Genomic DNA, 17,762 nt, shown 5'->3' with positions numbered 1-17,762 from the left:
TTTATTTATTTATTTATTTATATTTAGAGGAGGTACTGGGGATTGAACCCTGGACCCCGTGCGTGCTAAGCACACACTCTACCACTAATCTGTACCCTCCCCCTATTGTTATAAATTTTTAAAGGTTACTTTCACTTTACAGTTATTACAAAATAGTGGCTATACTCCCGGTGTTGTACACGACCTCCTTGAGCCTACCTTAACACCCAGCAGTTTGTACATCCTACTCCTCCACCCCTATATTACATCTCCCCATAGCCAAACCCCATCCCCACTGACAGCCAATAGTTTTCAACCACATTTTTTATTGAAATATAGTTGATTTACAATGTTATGTTAGTTTCTGCTGTAAAGCAAAGTGATTCAGAAATATATATATATTTCTTTTTCAGATTCTTTTCCATTATAGGTTATTGCAAGATAATGACTATAGTTCCCTGTGCTATATAGTAGGACCTTGTTGTTTAATATTACATCTGTTAATTGCTTGACTCGGTCTACGGTGTAGGTATTGCCTTTTATTTAAGAGTAACTTAGAAAAAGTGCAGCTGAATGTGGTTCCACCTGTGATATAAAGGATCACAGTGAGCTAGTGTCTATAATTAATCTAAATAGGCATTTTTACAAGTGATATCAAGCAAAAAAAGAGAGGGAAGAGATGAATTCACATTTCATAAGCACTTATTACATTGATAAATGCTTGGTATCTATATGCTTTATTTCACTTATTCCTCAAACCCTATGATGTAGATATTACTGTTCCTATTTCACAGAGGAAGAAGAATGTAGCTTGGAGAGGTCAAATCATTTATTCAAAGTCACAGGGCAAGTAAGAGGAAGAATTAGAAGTCGAAGTTCTGTCTTCCTAATCCCAAAAGCTGTGTTCTTTCCACTCTACCAACATAAATGAAGGTCTACAGTTTCCTATATGAAACTCACAGGGTAGTCTCATTCTGAAAGAGATACCCAAAAAAGGACTGTGTATAATTCCATTTTACAAAAGTGCTCCTCCCCGACCTAAAGCAAACAAGCAGGCTTTAAAATTCCCAGGACAGTTCTCGGTCTACATAGAGAGGAGGAAATTGTGGATGTTGTATGACGTTATGGAGACCAGAAGTGCTAACAAAGATGGCCCTCGGCCTGAGGTCAGCCTGGAGAGCGGGATACTAAATGCCCCTTTGGCCATTAAAACTGAAGCCGGATTTCATGTAGAGGGCAAAACCAGGGGAAGACAAGCTTTCTAACTAGGACAAGAGCTGTGTCCTGGGGAAGTCAAGTGCAGCATCTTGAATGAGCGTCATGATCTCACCGTGGCAGCAAAGGTGGGAGGTGAGACAGGCAAGGCAATATTTCATTGAAAACTCAACTTTTATGCACAAAAAGTACATAAGCAATCTAAGCAAGAGCCATTCTAAGCTTTTTATAGAAAGATGGTGAGATTTTCTGCAAAGGACTTTGTAAAGAACTCACATGTATATTTTGAGAAGCATAATCATAGTCCAAGCACCTTCTCTTGGACTGGTACAATGCATAACTGCAATTATTAATGCCTGGAATTTACTGACATTGCGGAAAGAGCTTTTCATACTATCACAACCTCTGTCGGTTAAGCCTTACACCCCCACCTTTAGAGACAAACACTGCTTTTAGCTTTACTCATTGTTGGCAGCTATCTGTAAGATAAATTGCTTCAAATAATTTTTATTAGTTTGCCTAAGATCAAGAAGTCAGATTTTTTTTTAAATATCCATGCTTGTATGCAAATAAGGGCTTCATTGTATCATTTCAAAATGAGGTCGTTTTGCTTTCCCCACTGGGTGTTCCACACCCAAAAGTTTCCACGAAGATCCAATGTTAACACTTGTGATTTCTATCAGAATCATAACAACTTAAAAAATCACACATTTTAATGATACAAATGAACTTATTTACAAAACAGAAATAGACTCACAGACATAGAAAACAAACTTATGGTTATCAAAGGGGGAAGGGGTTGAGGAGGGATAAATTAGGAGTCTGTGATTAGCATATATAAACTACTACATATAAAATAGATAAACAACAAGGGCCTCCTGTATAGCACAGGGAACTATATTCAGTATTGTATCATAAACCACAATGGAAAAGAGAATATATGTATAACTGAATCACTATGCTATACACCAGAAACTAACACAACATTGTAAATCAATTAGACTTCAATTTTTTAAAAAACACACAATTTTAAAGAGTTGGGTGGTGACTTATTCCAACCTCCTACCCAGAAGTTCTTTCTAAAAGATTCTAGGCCTCCAGCCTCCGCAGGGAGACAGAGAGCTAGAGCGCAGGCTACCAGCAGCTCCTGGACATCAAGATGCACCTGCCGAAGGAAACTGAGACCCACTACTGCCTGCCTGCGGGGCAGGGCTGCTAGGTGAGAAGCTTCAAGTTTAATGAAAAAGGAAATCTGGTGGGGCTAGTGGCAAGTATAGGTATCTGGTTGCTCCTATTTACAATCTTAACTAAATGCAACCATGTTATACTACAAAGGCTGGACAACTTGTACAACTGTGAGTCCAATTTTCAATACCCTCTTACTGGCTCCATGAAGGCAATGGCCAAGGCCTTGACTTACAAACCCAGCCCTAGTTCCACACATCACCATCCCCGCACAGGGCCCTCCACAAACATTTGCCCACTTGAAGTGAAATCTAGGGCAGCACTGTGGCTCTGCCTTCCCTCCTCAGAAAAACTAGCTCATTACAACCAACATGGTGTATGCTTAATAGACATTTGGGGTGATGTAGGTTAAAAACAGAATGAATACAAAATATGAAAAGCTAAAACTCAATGACTCCAATTTAAGAGTTTTAAAAGATGGTCCTGGATATGACAATGTTTATGCATACCTAAAACCAAACAAGAATATATGATGTTCTGGTTTCCTTTTCAATCATGAGTCTGAACCTGGATCAAAAAGAGAAAATAAAATCACGGGTAATTTGTATAAGAAAGATTTTCCAGCTAGGGGGAGGGTCAAGACAGGTGAAGGGGATTAAGAGGTGCAAACTATTAGGTATAAAATAAATAAGATACAAGGATGTAATACACAGCATAGGGAATATAACCAATATTTTATAATTTTATTTGGAGTACAATCTAAAAAATTGAATCCCTATGCTGTACACCTGAAACTAATATTGTAAGTCAACTACACTTCAATTAAAAAAAATAGAACAATTACAAAATAAAAAAGAGAGAGAGAGATTTTCCATCATTCTATTTCATTTTCTTCAGAGGAACAGTATATTCCAGATCACAAAGAGTTGTGTTTTTATATGGATTTATCATTTGCATTAAGCAGTTAAAGTCACATCAAACCAAGGCTCTGACTGTAGAATAGTTTCGAAGTTTCACTGAGACATTTGTTAAAGTCATGCTCTATTTTTTTGAAATGTACACCTATATAAATAATAATAAATGTCTCAGAAGCTCTTACTGTATCAGATTTAAATGGTTTTCTTCCAAGCATTGTTCAACTCAGGGAAGGGAGATGCACTTTCCCTTTCAAAGGAAGTAAAGAAGGAAAGAAGATAGAATAAATAGAGGAGAATGCGATAGATACTAATTTTAAGTTCTGCAGGGAACTCTTGAAAGCTTTACGCTCAGGATAACCCATCAAGGGTTGACTGAATAAGGGAATTAATATGACCTCTGACACAAGATGGATTGGAGTGGTGGGGATAGAGACTGGAGATAAAGTGAATAGGTTACTATAGCAATTCGAGGATAAATTGAATTTTTCTTGACTGAGATCATTCTGGGAGAAGTAAAGAATGAGAGACAGGATTTGGTCAATGATTAGACTTTCAAAAGCTAAGATAGGGTAAACAAAAAATTTTTAATTTCAAACCAGAAAGTTGGGAAGGAGAGCAGAATTAGACAGAAAGATAACAGATTAATTTGTATGTGTATTGAGTTTGATATAAGAGTGGAACACCCCACTGGAAATAACCAATAGAAAACCAAAGATATGAATGGACAACTGCCCACAAGTTGCACTAAGACAGATATGGACAGCATGAAAAATACAAGTCTTTTTTTTTGAAATGTTGTCTGTTCCTTTACTGTTATCTTCCACACTACCACCACCAAAACCAGGAAGGGTCTCTATTCCCTCTCCCCTAGAAGGTGCTACCTCCTTCCCAGGCAGTTGAGGGAGGACAGAACTTCAGGCCAGAGCTGCCATTAGGCTTTCCCTTCCCCAGCCCGGAGCCAGGGAGGGGAGATGACTGATGGTGACGGATGGATGGGTGGATAGACGGACAGAGGGCCAAAGATGGTGGGACCAGGAAGGGGACAGGAAGGGCTACTCCAAACAGAGCCCTGCTCCCAGCCTTCCCTAGGGGTAGGTGAGGCATGACTGTCTACCAGGGCCAGGGTGATACCCAGCTGGGCCACAGCTCTCCTGGGGCAGCCCAACAACCATGTGAACTCTCAGCTCTACTGATGCCTCATGTCTCAATACTGCCATAGCTACGCACACCTCTTGGTCCTCTTGTCCTTGGTTTCCTCTCAACAAGCCAAATGGTGGCAGGAGAGGGTGGGAGAGGAAAGCAGCCCCTGCCCTGGGAGCCTCACAGGCTGCACCGGGAGAGTAGCCAGCCTGGGCTGGGGGCAGCCAGGTCTCAGGGGTGGCTACCCCACACATCATAGATGCTTTTATTGGGTGGCACCCCCTGGAAGAGGGCATCGAGATCCCAGAGCAGCCCTCGGGGGCTATGGGTGGCAGGGGGCAAACCCGCAGTGGGCTGCGCTGGTTGAGGGTGGGCACCGGGGGCAGGAGGTGGGTGGTAGTGGGACCAAGGGCATTACCACATTGAGAGTGTAGATGGGCAAGTAGGAGGTGGGCAGCTGTCCCCAAAGTAAGGCCCTGTGACCTCCACCAGACAGCCCTCCTGGGTCTGAGGTGCCCTGCAGTAAGTGAAGGGGCCATGTTCTGGAATCAGGGGAGAGGGGCGAGGGCCTGCTGGTTCCACCCTGGTAAGTCTCCCCCTCCACTTTCACGGGCCCTGGGAGGGGGCAGAGGGGCCACAGAGGCCTCCCAGAGGGCAGGAGTGGAGTGGGTTCCTCTTCCTTCCGCCGGCGCACTGAGCCTGACAGACTTGGGCCGCTCCGTGGCGCCCCCTCCCCGGAGCCCCCTAACAGAGACTTCATGCTGAAGCCCTCGCTGGCCAGCGGCTGGGGACTAGATGGCCGGTAGGGCCGGCCAGGCAGCACCTAGGAGCCCAGGTCCTTGGCGAAGGCGCCCCTGGCGCCTTTGCTCTGCCAGCGCCGGCACGGGGCCGCGTTCTGCAGCCGCAGCGCCTCGGCCGGGATCAGGCTCACATCGACCGCCCAGAAGTTGCCCTTGGCCTGGGGTTTCGCAGGATCCTCGGGCACCTTGCGGAAGCACCGGCTGGAGGAGAGGTTGTGGCGGATGGAGTCTTTCCAGCCTTCATAGTCGTCCCTGAAGAAGGGGAACACGGCCTGGACCTGATGGATGATCTGGGCCAGCTTCAGCTTGCGGGACGGTGCGGCCTGGATCACCAGGGCGATCATGGCCAAGTAGGTGTACGGGGGCTTGTCAGGCCGCAGGGATCTCTTCTTCCTCCTCTTGCGGGGCTGGGAGGGCGACTCCCTCCCGGGGAGCCCCAGGCCTGGGTTGCTGCAGGGCCCCATGCAGGGGAAGCACGCAACGTGGGCAGGGGCCTGACCCGGTGGTTGAGCGCAGGGCCGAAAGTACAATAGTCTTACTTGCTAGGTAAAATTTGTCATACAGAGCAAAAATCCTAGCCAACTGGTAAACATTCAAACTTTTAGAGTACATTTTTAAAAATCACTTTACGGCTAACGAAGTTCTAGAAATTCAGAACTAAATATGATGTTTTGAAGTATGAATTATCTTAACTCAAGAACCACAACAGAGGGGTCCTTTCCAGAAGTGAGTCACACACAAAAACACATATTCAGAGCGGAGTCATGCCAAGTCAGTCTTGGAGGTACCTGACTCAAGTCAAAAAACAGTTATTGATTGTTTATGATAAGCAAGTACAGCAATAAGCTGATGCAGCTAAACAATCAAAGGTCTTATACAGCATCACACAGCTGGAAAAAGACCAAAGCTAATCCGAAAAGATTAACCTTTAGGATTCTCAAAAAGAACTGAAAACGTTTCCCTAATTTTCTAACAGCGCTGACTTCAGTGACCATCTCTTTCAAGGTATGAGGCACGAGTTTTCTGACAACTTGGAGAAGTTTCAATGCTAATGATTTTTGAGGGTAAGTGAGCTTGTAGTACTTGTGTGTCCACATAGCACCAGATTTCGTTTCCGGAGCCAGAAATGGTGGACTGAGTCGCCGGTGAGATGAGACATTTGAAAAAAAAAAAAAAAAGAAAGCAAGGAATTGAAGCGTAATGGATTAGTATAATGAATTTTTCTGAAGGCAACAGTGCAGAAATATTTGTAAAAGGTGCAGCAGAATGTGGACATACTAAAAGGCAACTAGTCTTGCCTTCCCAACAGCTTTGCTTTTCAGATAAGCTGGACTAAATTTCAGAATGTTTCTTAATTTCCAAATGTTTGTAACTGAAGCCAAAGACATCTTAAAATGTATTAAACTTTTTTATCTTTATTTTTACTGAATGGACCAGTGGTATCAGAAGCAGAAAAGAAATAAAAGTCAAACTGAGGGGCCAAAAAATTAAAAAGAAATTTCTTTTAATGTTCACAAATTTCAGTACCACAAATGGTATTGCAGACTACAGTCTTCAAGACATCAACAACTGTGTTAAGCACTAAATCAGAAAATAAATCTTGCACACTTTTACCTTAATACCGGATTATTTTTCATAGGCAACTCAAAAGTTACTGTTGACTACATGAAGTTAGAGATTAAAAGTACAAAGGTGGCATAGCTAAACTAGCAAGGTATATTGGATTATATAGTTGAAAAAAGAGTGGGTTCTGTTTTAACTCGGTCTTTAAGATTAACATGGAGAAGTTGTCAAAGAGAATAGAAAATGTTTCCGTAATTCTCAAACAGTGCTGACTTTAATGAATATCTCTTTCAAGGAATGAGTAGCTAGTCTTGTGGCTGCCTGGGGAGGTTTCAAAGATAATGAATTTTTTGAGGGTAAAAACTACAGACGCCAGCATTTCTTCCAAACATTCAAAATTGTTCACGGAAGGAGAAGCCTTATATTCATGTAAGATGATACGATCTATAGGTGTAATTAAGTTGCATTAAACTGAAAAGTGTTGGTGTGCTGTATTAGTGGCTTTAATCTGAATGCAGCCCCACACCCAAGAGGAAAAGATTATCATTCCATCCTAAATACACAACAGTAATCCCTACAGTGAGCAACTCCTCTCCTGGTGACACAATGAGAAGGTCAAAACAAACCTGAGCCTTGCAATGAACATTTCCAGAACTCAAAAGAAGTTTAATGAATATACATTATGTATACACATGACTGCAACATTGTGCTGTACATCAGAAACTGACACATTGTAATTGACTGTACTTCAATTAAAAGAAAAAAGAAATGTTTAACAATAACCAAGTCCTTTTCAAGAGAAGATATAAAGTCGATAAAAGATTGTCTACTCCGGTATTCATTCATATGTTCAAAAATATTAAATAAGCATGAAGGCTAATGGGTTAGTGGGAAAACCCACTAAATGAGTGGGAGTTGGGGCAGGTTCCAAAGAAACAGAAGACATGCACTTTTTGCCCTTGAGAAGTTCACAATCTAGTTAAGGAGAAAACAAGCATTTTGAACCTCAGGGTAGTAAACAAACAGAATTTTTGTCAATCTGTATACTTTCAATGCAACTTATTTTAATAACCAAAGTCAGATTCTACCTCCTCCAAGCCTGTGGGGAAATACCATTTAAAAAAAAAAATTGTACAGCTAAAATTTCATTTGTTACAGGTCTCTTTGTAAAGAGCCTAAATGTACCACACACACACATATATATATATACATATACATATATATAGATTTATATAAAGCTTGCTAAGAAAGGGATCTACATATAAATACCAGCTGGCGAACAACCAGCGATACACAGTGCATCCTTCAAAGCTATATGACAGCGCCGAGCTGCTGAGGGGGCTCAGATACTGAGACTGACTGGGAAGCTGAAATCAAGAGAAAAAGAGAAGGATGGGGAGACAGAAACAGATGCATCTGATAGCAGCTGTCAGGCAGCAGAGTCCAACCCAGGAAAAGTTGGAGGGCTCTGCAATAGCAGCATAAAACCAGGGAGGCAGTCAGCATCACGGGGAAGTAAGAAGGCAGAAGAGGACACAGGACGTGGGGAGTGTGCTTCTGAAATAGGCGCATCCATCTAGCCAGTTGGTGTAGTGGGAGGATATGTAAGCCTGCAAATAGAACTCAGTAAGTCAAGCCATTATGTGAAGACCAATAAGCAAAAATAATTTCCAAAGATATATGAACTTTGGTTACAGAGAAGTACTGTGTCCTACTTTTGAATGGTATCACACTGGTCTCCTCCGCCTGCCCACACCATCTGTCATGGGGAAAGCTACTGGAGAAGACAAAAGAGGAACACTACAGCTGGGTCCTACATTCAAGGCATTGGAAAGACAGAAATGCTCAATTCTGAGGACTAGACCTTTGCTACTGTAATAGTTGTGCAGGGCATATATCCAAGATCAGGAAGCAGACAACATTAATGTCAGAGAAGGTTCATACAGAGACACAAGCTTACTTGAGTGAGGTGGATGTTGAAAGCCAAACAGAGGAATTTCTATAAACTCTTGCGTCCTCCACCATCAGCCACCCTCTGATTTTTCTACTTCCAACTTCTCTCTCTTTACTGCTACTGTTTATCAGAAAACACTTCACATTGAAGACCACGCCATCTCTGATAAGGGTTCAAAATCTAGTATATAAGGTCCTTCCATATGTGCTTGAAGTTTCCCTCAAAAAAAAAAAAATTGGTTTTTTAACCGATTCTGGATATTTTATACAGAGAAGCATACAATACACATCCTTTTGTGTCTGGCTTCTTTCACTTATTGTCATGTTTTCAAGGCTCATCCATGCTGTAGCGTGTATCAGGACTTCATTCCTTATCATGGCTGAATAATATTCTGCTGTATGGATATACCACAATTTGCTTGTTCATTCACCTGTTGATGGAAACTTGAGTCATTTCCACCTTTTGGGCATTATAATTAGTGCTGATATCCATAAAGACAGAAAGCAGATTGATAGTTACATAGGCTGGGGGATCAGGGGAGTAGGGAGTGACTGCTTAAAGGGTACAGGTGTTCTTTTTGAGGTGGTGAAATGGTTTGGAACTAGATAGATGCACTGGCTACCCAACATTGTGAATGGACTAAATGAACTGTACATTTTTTCAGGGTTAATTTTATGTTATGTGAATTACACCTCAATCAATTTTTTTTTAATTTCAAGGCAAAGCCTCCATTGCCACCTGCCTAAAGTAGGTCCTACGTGTGGGCTAAATGACAATAGGAAATGTGACCTATTTTTAGATGAATTGTCTATAACATGTAGGTAATCCTTCACTGCTGAGATCAGACACTACCTGCTCCATGAAGCTTGCTGGGGAAACAGAATTAAAAACAAAATCTTCTCCCTGTCCAGAAAGCCTCTCCAGAAAGTTAGTAGAGAAAGAAAACACTTTTGTTATTGAATAAGCATTAAACCAGAATGTGATGCAGTAAGACTGCAGGCAGAAGGAAATCTTACCCTTTTATAGCCAAGCAGATACAACACCTTAAATCCCTAAGTAAATGACAACTAGTCCTCCAGTAAGAGGACTTGACATCATCATGTGTCACATACAGTTCATCTGGTAATTGGGGTGACTTGACCTGGTGATTGGGGCTACCATCTGTGTTTGCTAAAAGGCTTCATATAAATGAAAAATACACTTCTTATAACAGGAGCTGGTTTTCGAGAGAGGCTCCTACCTTTGCACAGGAACTGGGAGACAGGGGTACTGTTTTCTTTGGATGTTTACATTCCCAAGTATGGTTCCCAGGTCCTTGAGAAAGACATTCCTGGGTCATAAAGCTGGCCAGGGGCTTATTTAGCTTTTAAAAGATTCAGTTACATTTCAAAGAGACGGAGAAAGAATTTACAGGGTTTCGAAACTAATTGCTCTAAGAAAAGAGGGGGATGGGTGTCTCTTCCCTTATTTTCAACAAGGAGAATTAAGCCTCTTAGTTTTCATTTATATTTGCCCTTACAAGCCTTCTCTGATCCTCCCAGCAAAAAGTAATTACTTCCCCTTCGGAGATGGCTTTCTGTAGCACTTCCCACTTCCGACCCTGAACTGAACGGTTTCAACAGGATCAGCATTTATTCCTTTTCTACATCCCTTCTGGTGCCTAGCACACTGCCCAGAGCCAACACTCGGAAAAGGCTCTGGACGACAGCTGAGAACCGTGTGGTAATGGGAATGTCCTGGATCTTGACTGCATTACTGTTAATATCGCGTTGTAATTTTGTCCTATTGTTTATAAGATGTTACGAGTAGGGGACCTCAAAAAAGGGTCTGCACCATTTCTCTGTACTATTTCTTACAACCGAATCCACAGTTACCTCAAAGTGAAAAGTTGAATTAAAATTTGTAAATGTCCTTGAATGCATAAACACAGGTGAATCATTTAACCACTGAATGATAGTTACAGGATACTATAAAGAGAAACACAGACCAAACTGAAGAGAAGAAAATTCACAGCTGCAGTCAGGGGAAGAGCTGAGCAGGATTAAAGGATGCCTTTAGGAAACTATGGGGATTATCAATCCAGATGCTAAACACTGCTGTGCAGGGCAGAGAGCTGTGAGAATCGAATAGGTTAAAAAAAAAAACTAAAAAAATTAAAAATTTTAAAGAGAGACAAAATAAATAAATAAATTAAATCCAAGAAAGGATGAATGCAAGTACAAGGGATTAAACTGTCTAGAATAAACCAAGACGAGGAGAAAATGACCAGAACTAGACTCTCCAGGACACTCCCTAGAAGACGGCAGGGCCAAGGTCATCAGTTAGAGAAAGGAGGTTTAGAAAAATCAGTATTTCAAAGACAGGAAGGGACGCTAAGGGAACACCCATCAAACTGGTGAGGGAGATGTACTTAGGACCCAACAAAGATCTCTCGTCCAGGGACCAGAAACAAAAGGCCAGTATTGTAGCTCAAACGGGGCCAGCGGCTGCGTGCAGAGCTTTAGTCTGAGAACCATAACTTCAAAGGTTGGGGCCTCCAGATGAAAAGGGAATGGATAAAGGAAATTGAATTCCTGAATAGTTTGGTTTAGTGCTTATGGTCTGCAATGCTAACGATAGAATATGAATTGTATTTGTAATACAGTGAAACTATATATATAGAAACAGTTTCAAACAGTTTCAGTGTATTACATATATATGTATACATAAACTGGCTTCACCTTCTAGCAATGCTCATTTGGGGAGCATGAAACATCTGTGTGTTGGGCTGCAATGAACAAGGTTGGAAGGGGAAGTGCTATTGAAAATACCAGAGAAAATGGGACCCAAGGGCCAAGTCTTTGGTGAGAGAAATTGCCCTGCTTTTTACTCTTGAGTTACAGCAGCTAAGAATGAATTCAGTATCTGCCAAGAACACACCCGCATGTGTACGATTCCCTGCTTAATCACTCCACATGAAATGCATATGTAGGACATACGGAAATGAATGTCAGCATTGCTCGAGCACCTTGGAAAATACTAGAAAATGCTGACAAACATGTCCCAACCCAACACAAATCGGTCTAATTATATTCTCAACTGAAACATGAAACACAAGATTAAACCATATCATGTGGAGGCATGCTCTCGTGGAAAAAAAAATCAACAATGTAACAGAAAAGGGGACAAGTTAGTAAAGTCAGATCCTGTGACTTATAATATTTTAAAAGTACAAAAAAACCCACATCTTTATTTGCTGACTAATTATGCATCTATAATCCTATTAAAAGGCATGATTGATTAAAAAAGAAATTCACAGTATCTTAAGCTGCTAAAGAAATTACATTTAATAAGCAAAGTAATAGCCAAGTTCTATGAAATTATCCCCCAAATTAAAAGATCAGTTGGACTGATATGTCTGTCTAAGGAAAAGAGATTCATATTTACAACTGCCCAGAGGAGAAATCCATTTGATAGAAAATTGTGTTGTCATCAAGTCTGCCTGGTATACTTTTTAGACTAAAAACGGATCACAACAGTTATGTGCAGGACAGGCAAAACATGAAATGGATCAAGATTTGTGACGCTTGTAGACAACAAAATTAGGTACTTTAATGGGTGCCCAAGTGCATTACATTAAAAGTGCATACACAGGGGAGGGTATAGCACAGTTGTGGAGCGCATGCTTAGCATGCACCAGCCCCTGGGTTCAATCCCCAGTACCTCCTAAAAAAAAAAAAGGCAAAAGTACATACATATGTGCCCAAGTGCATTATATAAAAACAAATTAACTCATTATTTGCCTTTCAGTATTTTTTTCCTCCTTAAAGCTGAAATCCAATCTTCAGTACAAAACGGTTAGAAGAGATGCTATTTCTTCCAAAGTTTAATGCCAAAGTCGCCACCTATCACTCAGTGAAATAAAAAAAAAAAATCAAGATGAAGGACGGGTGTGCACCTGACCTGCCTGGATTTATAAGCAGGGAAAACTGGGGAGTGTAACATTTTTCAACTACTTATCTGTCTCCTGGTAGTTCATTGCCTCCACTTCCACCTTCTTCAAGCCAGTAGGTGACTCTGTTCACTGCCTCAGGGGAGAGTGAAGCAAAGTCCATGGTCTTAGAAGGAAGAGGACTCAGAGCCCAAACAAAACTATGAGAAGAAACATCATTCATTCTACACATATTTGTTGTCTCCCATCTCAGTGCCTGGCACAGAGAGAGAAATGAACAGGATAGACAGATATCGGGCTTTACATTCTAGACTAGAACCTTCAAGAATAGGAGAGCTTCCCCTGGACTGAAGGGAGAGAGGAGAAAGGAGGAGTGAAGAGACAAGGGCAGCGGTGGGTCCCCAAGAGAGAAGCCCCCGGTCCTGCTTCTGAGTCAGAGCCCCCGTAAGGCAGCAAGACGGGAAGGGAGTTTGGGAACCTGGCCGCTCAGGAGCACTGCATCCTGCTTATGGGATCGTGGCCCTGGGAAAGGGACAAGAGCCAAACAGGTTACAGTTGAGCAGGGTGTCCAGGCAGATGGAGCCACAAACAATCTACCAGGTATTTCCATGCCGCCAGGACACTGAAGCAGCAGAATGATTCTCCAGCCCTCAAGCAGGGAAGGAAGCATGGAAGAGAGCAGGTGGAAGCTGTAAGGACAAATACAAACTAAAACTAAGAGGCTCAATCTTCCCTGTTGAAATAAGGTAAGAGACACCCCCCCCCCTTTTCTTAGAGCCTTGATTTTAGAAACATTGTCACTGTAAATTCTTTCTCAGTCTCTTTGAAATGTAAGTGAACCTTTTAAAAGCTAAATAAGCCCTTGGCCAGCTTTACAGCCCAGGAACATCTTTCTCAAGGACCTGCGAACCATACTTGAGAACGTAAACATCCAAGGAAAATAGAGCCCCATCTCCCAAGCTCCAGCGGGAAGGGAGGAGCCTGTCTCCAAAACGACCTCCAGTTATAAGAAGTGTAATTTTCCTTTAAATGAGGTCTATTAGCAAACACAGATGGTGACCCCAATTACCAGGTCAGGTGACCAGATGAACTGTATGTGACAAATGGTGCTGTCAAGCCCTCTTCCTTGAGGACTAGTTCTTGTTTCTCCTGAGCACAGGGACGTGAGGGGTTGTACCTGCTTGGCTATGGAAGGGAAGGATTTCCTTCTGCCTTTGCACTTTCTTAGCAATTCCTGGGATGGGCGTCACATCATAGTTTAATTCTGATTCCATAGCAAAGGTGTTTTCTTTCTCTACTACCTTTGTGGAGAGGATTTCTGGGTGGAGAGATTCTGTTTTTGTCTCCCCCAAAATGCAAATGGGACAAGTGGGAAGAATAAAGACTGACTCAGTGAACACAGACTTGGACAAATGATATCAAAGATGAGACGGGGGCCCCAGAGTCACAACTACTGAAGTTCCCCAAAACTTAGATACAGTGTTTTGGAGAAAAGGTAGGAAGCCCAATTGGTGAGATCTAATTACACTTCCTCTACAGAATGAGAACTCAAGATTAATTTGTTATACAATTCACAAACAGAAAGACTTTTGGTTACCAAAGGGGAAAAGGGTAGAGGAGGGACAAATTAGGAGTTTGGGATTAGCAGATACAAACTACTATCTATGAAATAGATAAACAACAAGGTCCGACTGTATAACACAGGGAACTATATTCAATATCCTGTAATAAACCAAAAGAATATGAAAAAGAATATACATATAGTCTTTGTACACTTTGTTGTGCACCAGAAATTATCACAGCATTGTAAAACTGTTACCAAATCCAAGCTCATACTGCTTGCCCCATGACAGGCCAATAAATCAAGAGAAAAGTTGTCGAGGCGAGGAATGGCGACTTTATTTGGAAAACCAGCAGACCAAGAGAATGGTGGACTACTGTCCCAAAGAACCATCTTTTCTGAGTTCAAATTCAGGCTTCTTTTATACTAAAAGGGGAAGAGGTAAAGTCCTGGTTCCAGCCAGACCCAGGAAAAGATGTATTAATTTCTTCCTTCCTGCAGCCATTCACAGGTGGGCCTGGTCAGGCTGTTTCCTGTGAGCTAAACAAAGGTGTTTTAGCTTAACGCTCATTACCTGGGAGGTAGGGTTCCCCAAGATAGGCCATTATGTATAATTTAAGCTTGTAGGCAACATCCCTTTAGTGATTAACAAGCAATAGAATACAAAGGTTAAAGTAAAATAAACAGATCTAATATAGAGCCAGATTTGTTCTTCCCTATTACAGATCAACTGTACTTCAATTAAAAAAATAAATAAATAAAAAGATTAATTTATTATAGAAAAATAGAGCAATGCATACATCTTGTCTACCTGAGTCTGTGGACTCAGATTTGCACCAACTGTAGCAGGAATACAAGGACTTGCCTGTGTTTACTTTGGAGTCTTATTTCAGACACTTGTACTAACAACCCACTTCCTCTGGATGAAGCATGAGAGGGAAATGAGAGGAAGCAAAACTAACATTTGTAACAGTGATTCTCAAACTCTAACACTGCGCATTAGACTCACCTGGGAAATTTTTTTTAACTCTGATGCCCAGGCAACATCCCGGGTTGATTAAATCAGGATCTCTGGGAGGGAGATGCGGCTATCGCTAATTGTTAAAGTTCCCCAAGTGTGTTCATTGGGCGGCATGTTTGAGAACCTGTGATTTGAAGCGGTACTGCTCACACTTCAGCGTGCACACAAGTCACCTAGAGATATTGTTAAAATGCAGAGACTGATCTAGTAGGTCCGGGGCGGAGCCTGAGAGTCTGCATTCCTAACAAGCTCCCTCTCTTAAGTAGCAAGGATTTAAAGGCCTCTGTTATATGTCAAGTGTTTGACTCCTGATTACTAGGACGTTACGTAGCAGTTATGGGCTAAAGGGCTCTGGAGTCAGGCTGCCTGGCTCTAGATCTCGGGTCTGCACTTTCATGGTACTTCAGTATCTTCACCTATAAAACAAGGATGATGATAACAGTACCTAGTGGTCCTAGTAGTAGCATGAGGGGTGTAGCATCAGTCTCATTTTACAGATGAGGAAACTGAAGTTCAAAGAGCATCAGTACTTCACCCGAGCACACCTTGCTAGTAATTGGCAGCACAGGCTTGACCCTAGGTCTTTTCCCTTTTAAGGGTCCAGAGTGAATTTAATCTGATTGTCCTTCTCTCTTCCCTGTTTCTGATCATAGAACTACTAATGTTCTAGTCGCAGAGTATAAATCTGAATCATCACTGACCTCCCCTCCCCTTCCCTTCATAATCAGGTACCACTTGTTAAAACTCACTGATTTCATTCATGCTCCCCCTCCTCTCTGCCCATAGTATGACTCAAACCCAGTGTCCTATGATCTCCCAGCCAGAACTGTGAAAACAGCTTTACGTTTCTTTTCATGAATACCGGTTCTCTCATTGGTATCCTTAAGTCTGAAATCTGCCCAAATTCATCTGACCATGTGACTCCCCATTTCATAACCCAGCAATGATTCTCCATTACCTACCAAATAAAATCCAGCCTTTGTAGCCTCCTTTTCTATGATCTGACCCTGAACCGCCTCCCTTTTCTTCTTTTTTTTGACTGTTTCCTCTATAATACCTTCTCCATCTATTCTCCCCACAATATCCCCCAAATGATCATCTCTCCTCTTCAGAACTCTTTTAGCATTTTATCTGCACCCAATATGCCTCTGTGAAGACAGCAGCCGTCCAGTAAATGAATGAATGAATGACCTTCAGCCTTGAATTCTAATTCCCAAGGGTCTGGAGGCTCATCTCACAAATGTCCCTAGAGCTGGTGTTCTCAACCACAGAATTTTGGCAGTTATGAGTTATGTTAGAATTAATTTGTTCCTATTAATAAAGTACAACATTTTCAAATGATGTACTTTTCTAATAACTAGAGTGGATTCAAGATGATCCCTATAAGGGAGAAGGGTATAGGTCAGTGATAGAGTATGTGCTTAGCATGTACAAGTTCCTCGGTTCAATCCCCAGCACCTCCATTAAAAATAAGTAAGTAAATAAACCTGATTACCTCCCCCCTGGAAAAAAAAAAAAACTTAAAATGATCCCTATAAGAATGACTCCCTTGCTTGAAAAAGAATATGAAAAGAAATACATATATACAAATGAATCACTATGCTGTACACCAGAAATTAACACAACATCGTAAATCGACTATACTTCAATTTTTAAAATTCTGGAGAGAAAAAAAAAAGACTCCCTTGCTTATTTGCACTCTGCTATGATTTCTGAAGCATAAAGAACAGAATGTAACTGTAGCTAATACACTGAGAATTACACGGACCCTGCAATTTTACATATGCCACAGCCTTTATGTGCTAATCTTATTGACTTGTTTAATAAAGGACAGTATTTTTAAAAAGTAAATTGGCAATATTTTTCCTTGAAAAGTGACATTTGAGATCTTGAGTTAGTTAACTCCATTACTCACCTGCTTATAGAATACCTTTCTAAATAAGACTCCTCCCCTTCCCCTCATAAAAAAAATTTGGCACTATTTCCTTTAATCCAGTGGACAGACATGGAATATTCCAGACATGGAACGCTCAGCAGGGCCCAAACATTAGAGCTGCACCGTTTAACACAGTCGCCACTAGCCACATGGTTATTGAGCACTTTAAGTGTGACTCATCCAAATTGAGACGGGCATAAAAATATATATTAGATTTCGAAGACAGAATCAAAAATTAGCAATCAATGTAGAATATCTCATTGATATTTTATATTGGTTACATGGTATAGCTTGGATAGATCAAGTTAAATAAAATATAATATTAAAATTCATTTCACTTGTTTCTTTCCATAAGACTACTAGAACGTGTAAATTACCTGTGTGATTTGCATGTGTGGCCTGCATTCTGTTTCTGTTGGAAAGCACTGCTTTAGGGTACCTGAGAAATACTGGAGAGGCCTGTTTAAGGCGCAGATTACGAGGCCTGCCCCCCATGGACCTAGCTCAACTCTCTGTATTTTAGGCAGAGATCAGCAGGAGCTACATAGAATAACAAAGGT

At 41.4% G+C, this 17,762-nt stretch overlaps 1 long non-coding RNA gene and 1 pseudogene across 1 annotated transcript in view; both read right to left on the bottom strand.

Annotated features, from left to right (window-relative positions):
- Positions 1–17,762, bottom strand: part of LOC135323269 (uncharacterized) — an 82,582-nt gene that overhangs the window by 49,976 nt on the left and 14,844 nt on the right. The gene's annotated exons all lie outside the window — the stretch shown is intronic.
- On the bottom strand, positions 4,526–5,879 carry LOC105099012 (forkhead box protein H1-like; annotated as a pseudogene).

Source organism: Camelus dromedarius, chromosome 16, assembly GCF_036321535.1.
Source record: "Camelus dromedarius isolate mCamDro1 chromosome 16, mCamDro1.pat, whole genome shotgun sequence".
NCBI classification, from domain to species: Eukaryota; Metazoa; Chordata; class Mammalia; order Artiodactyla; family Camelidae; genus Camelus; species Camelus dromedarius.
The sequence above is the reverse complement of the archived record's forward strand: the minus strand, read 5'-3'. Positions and strand labels throughout refer to the sequence as shown.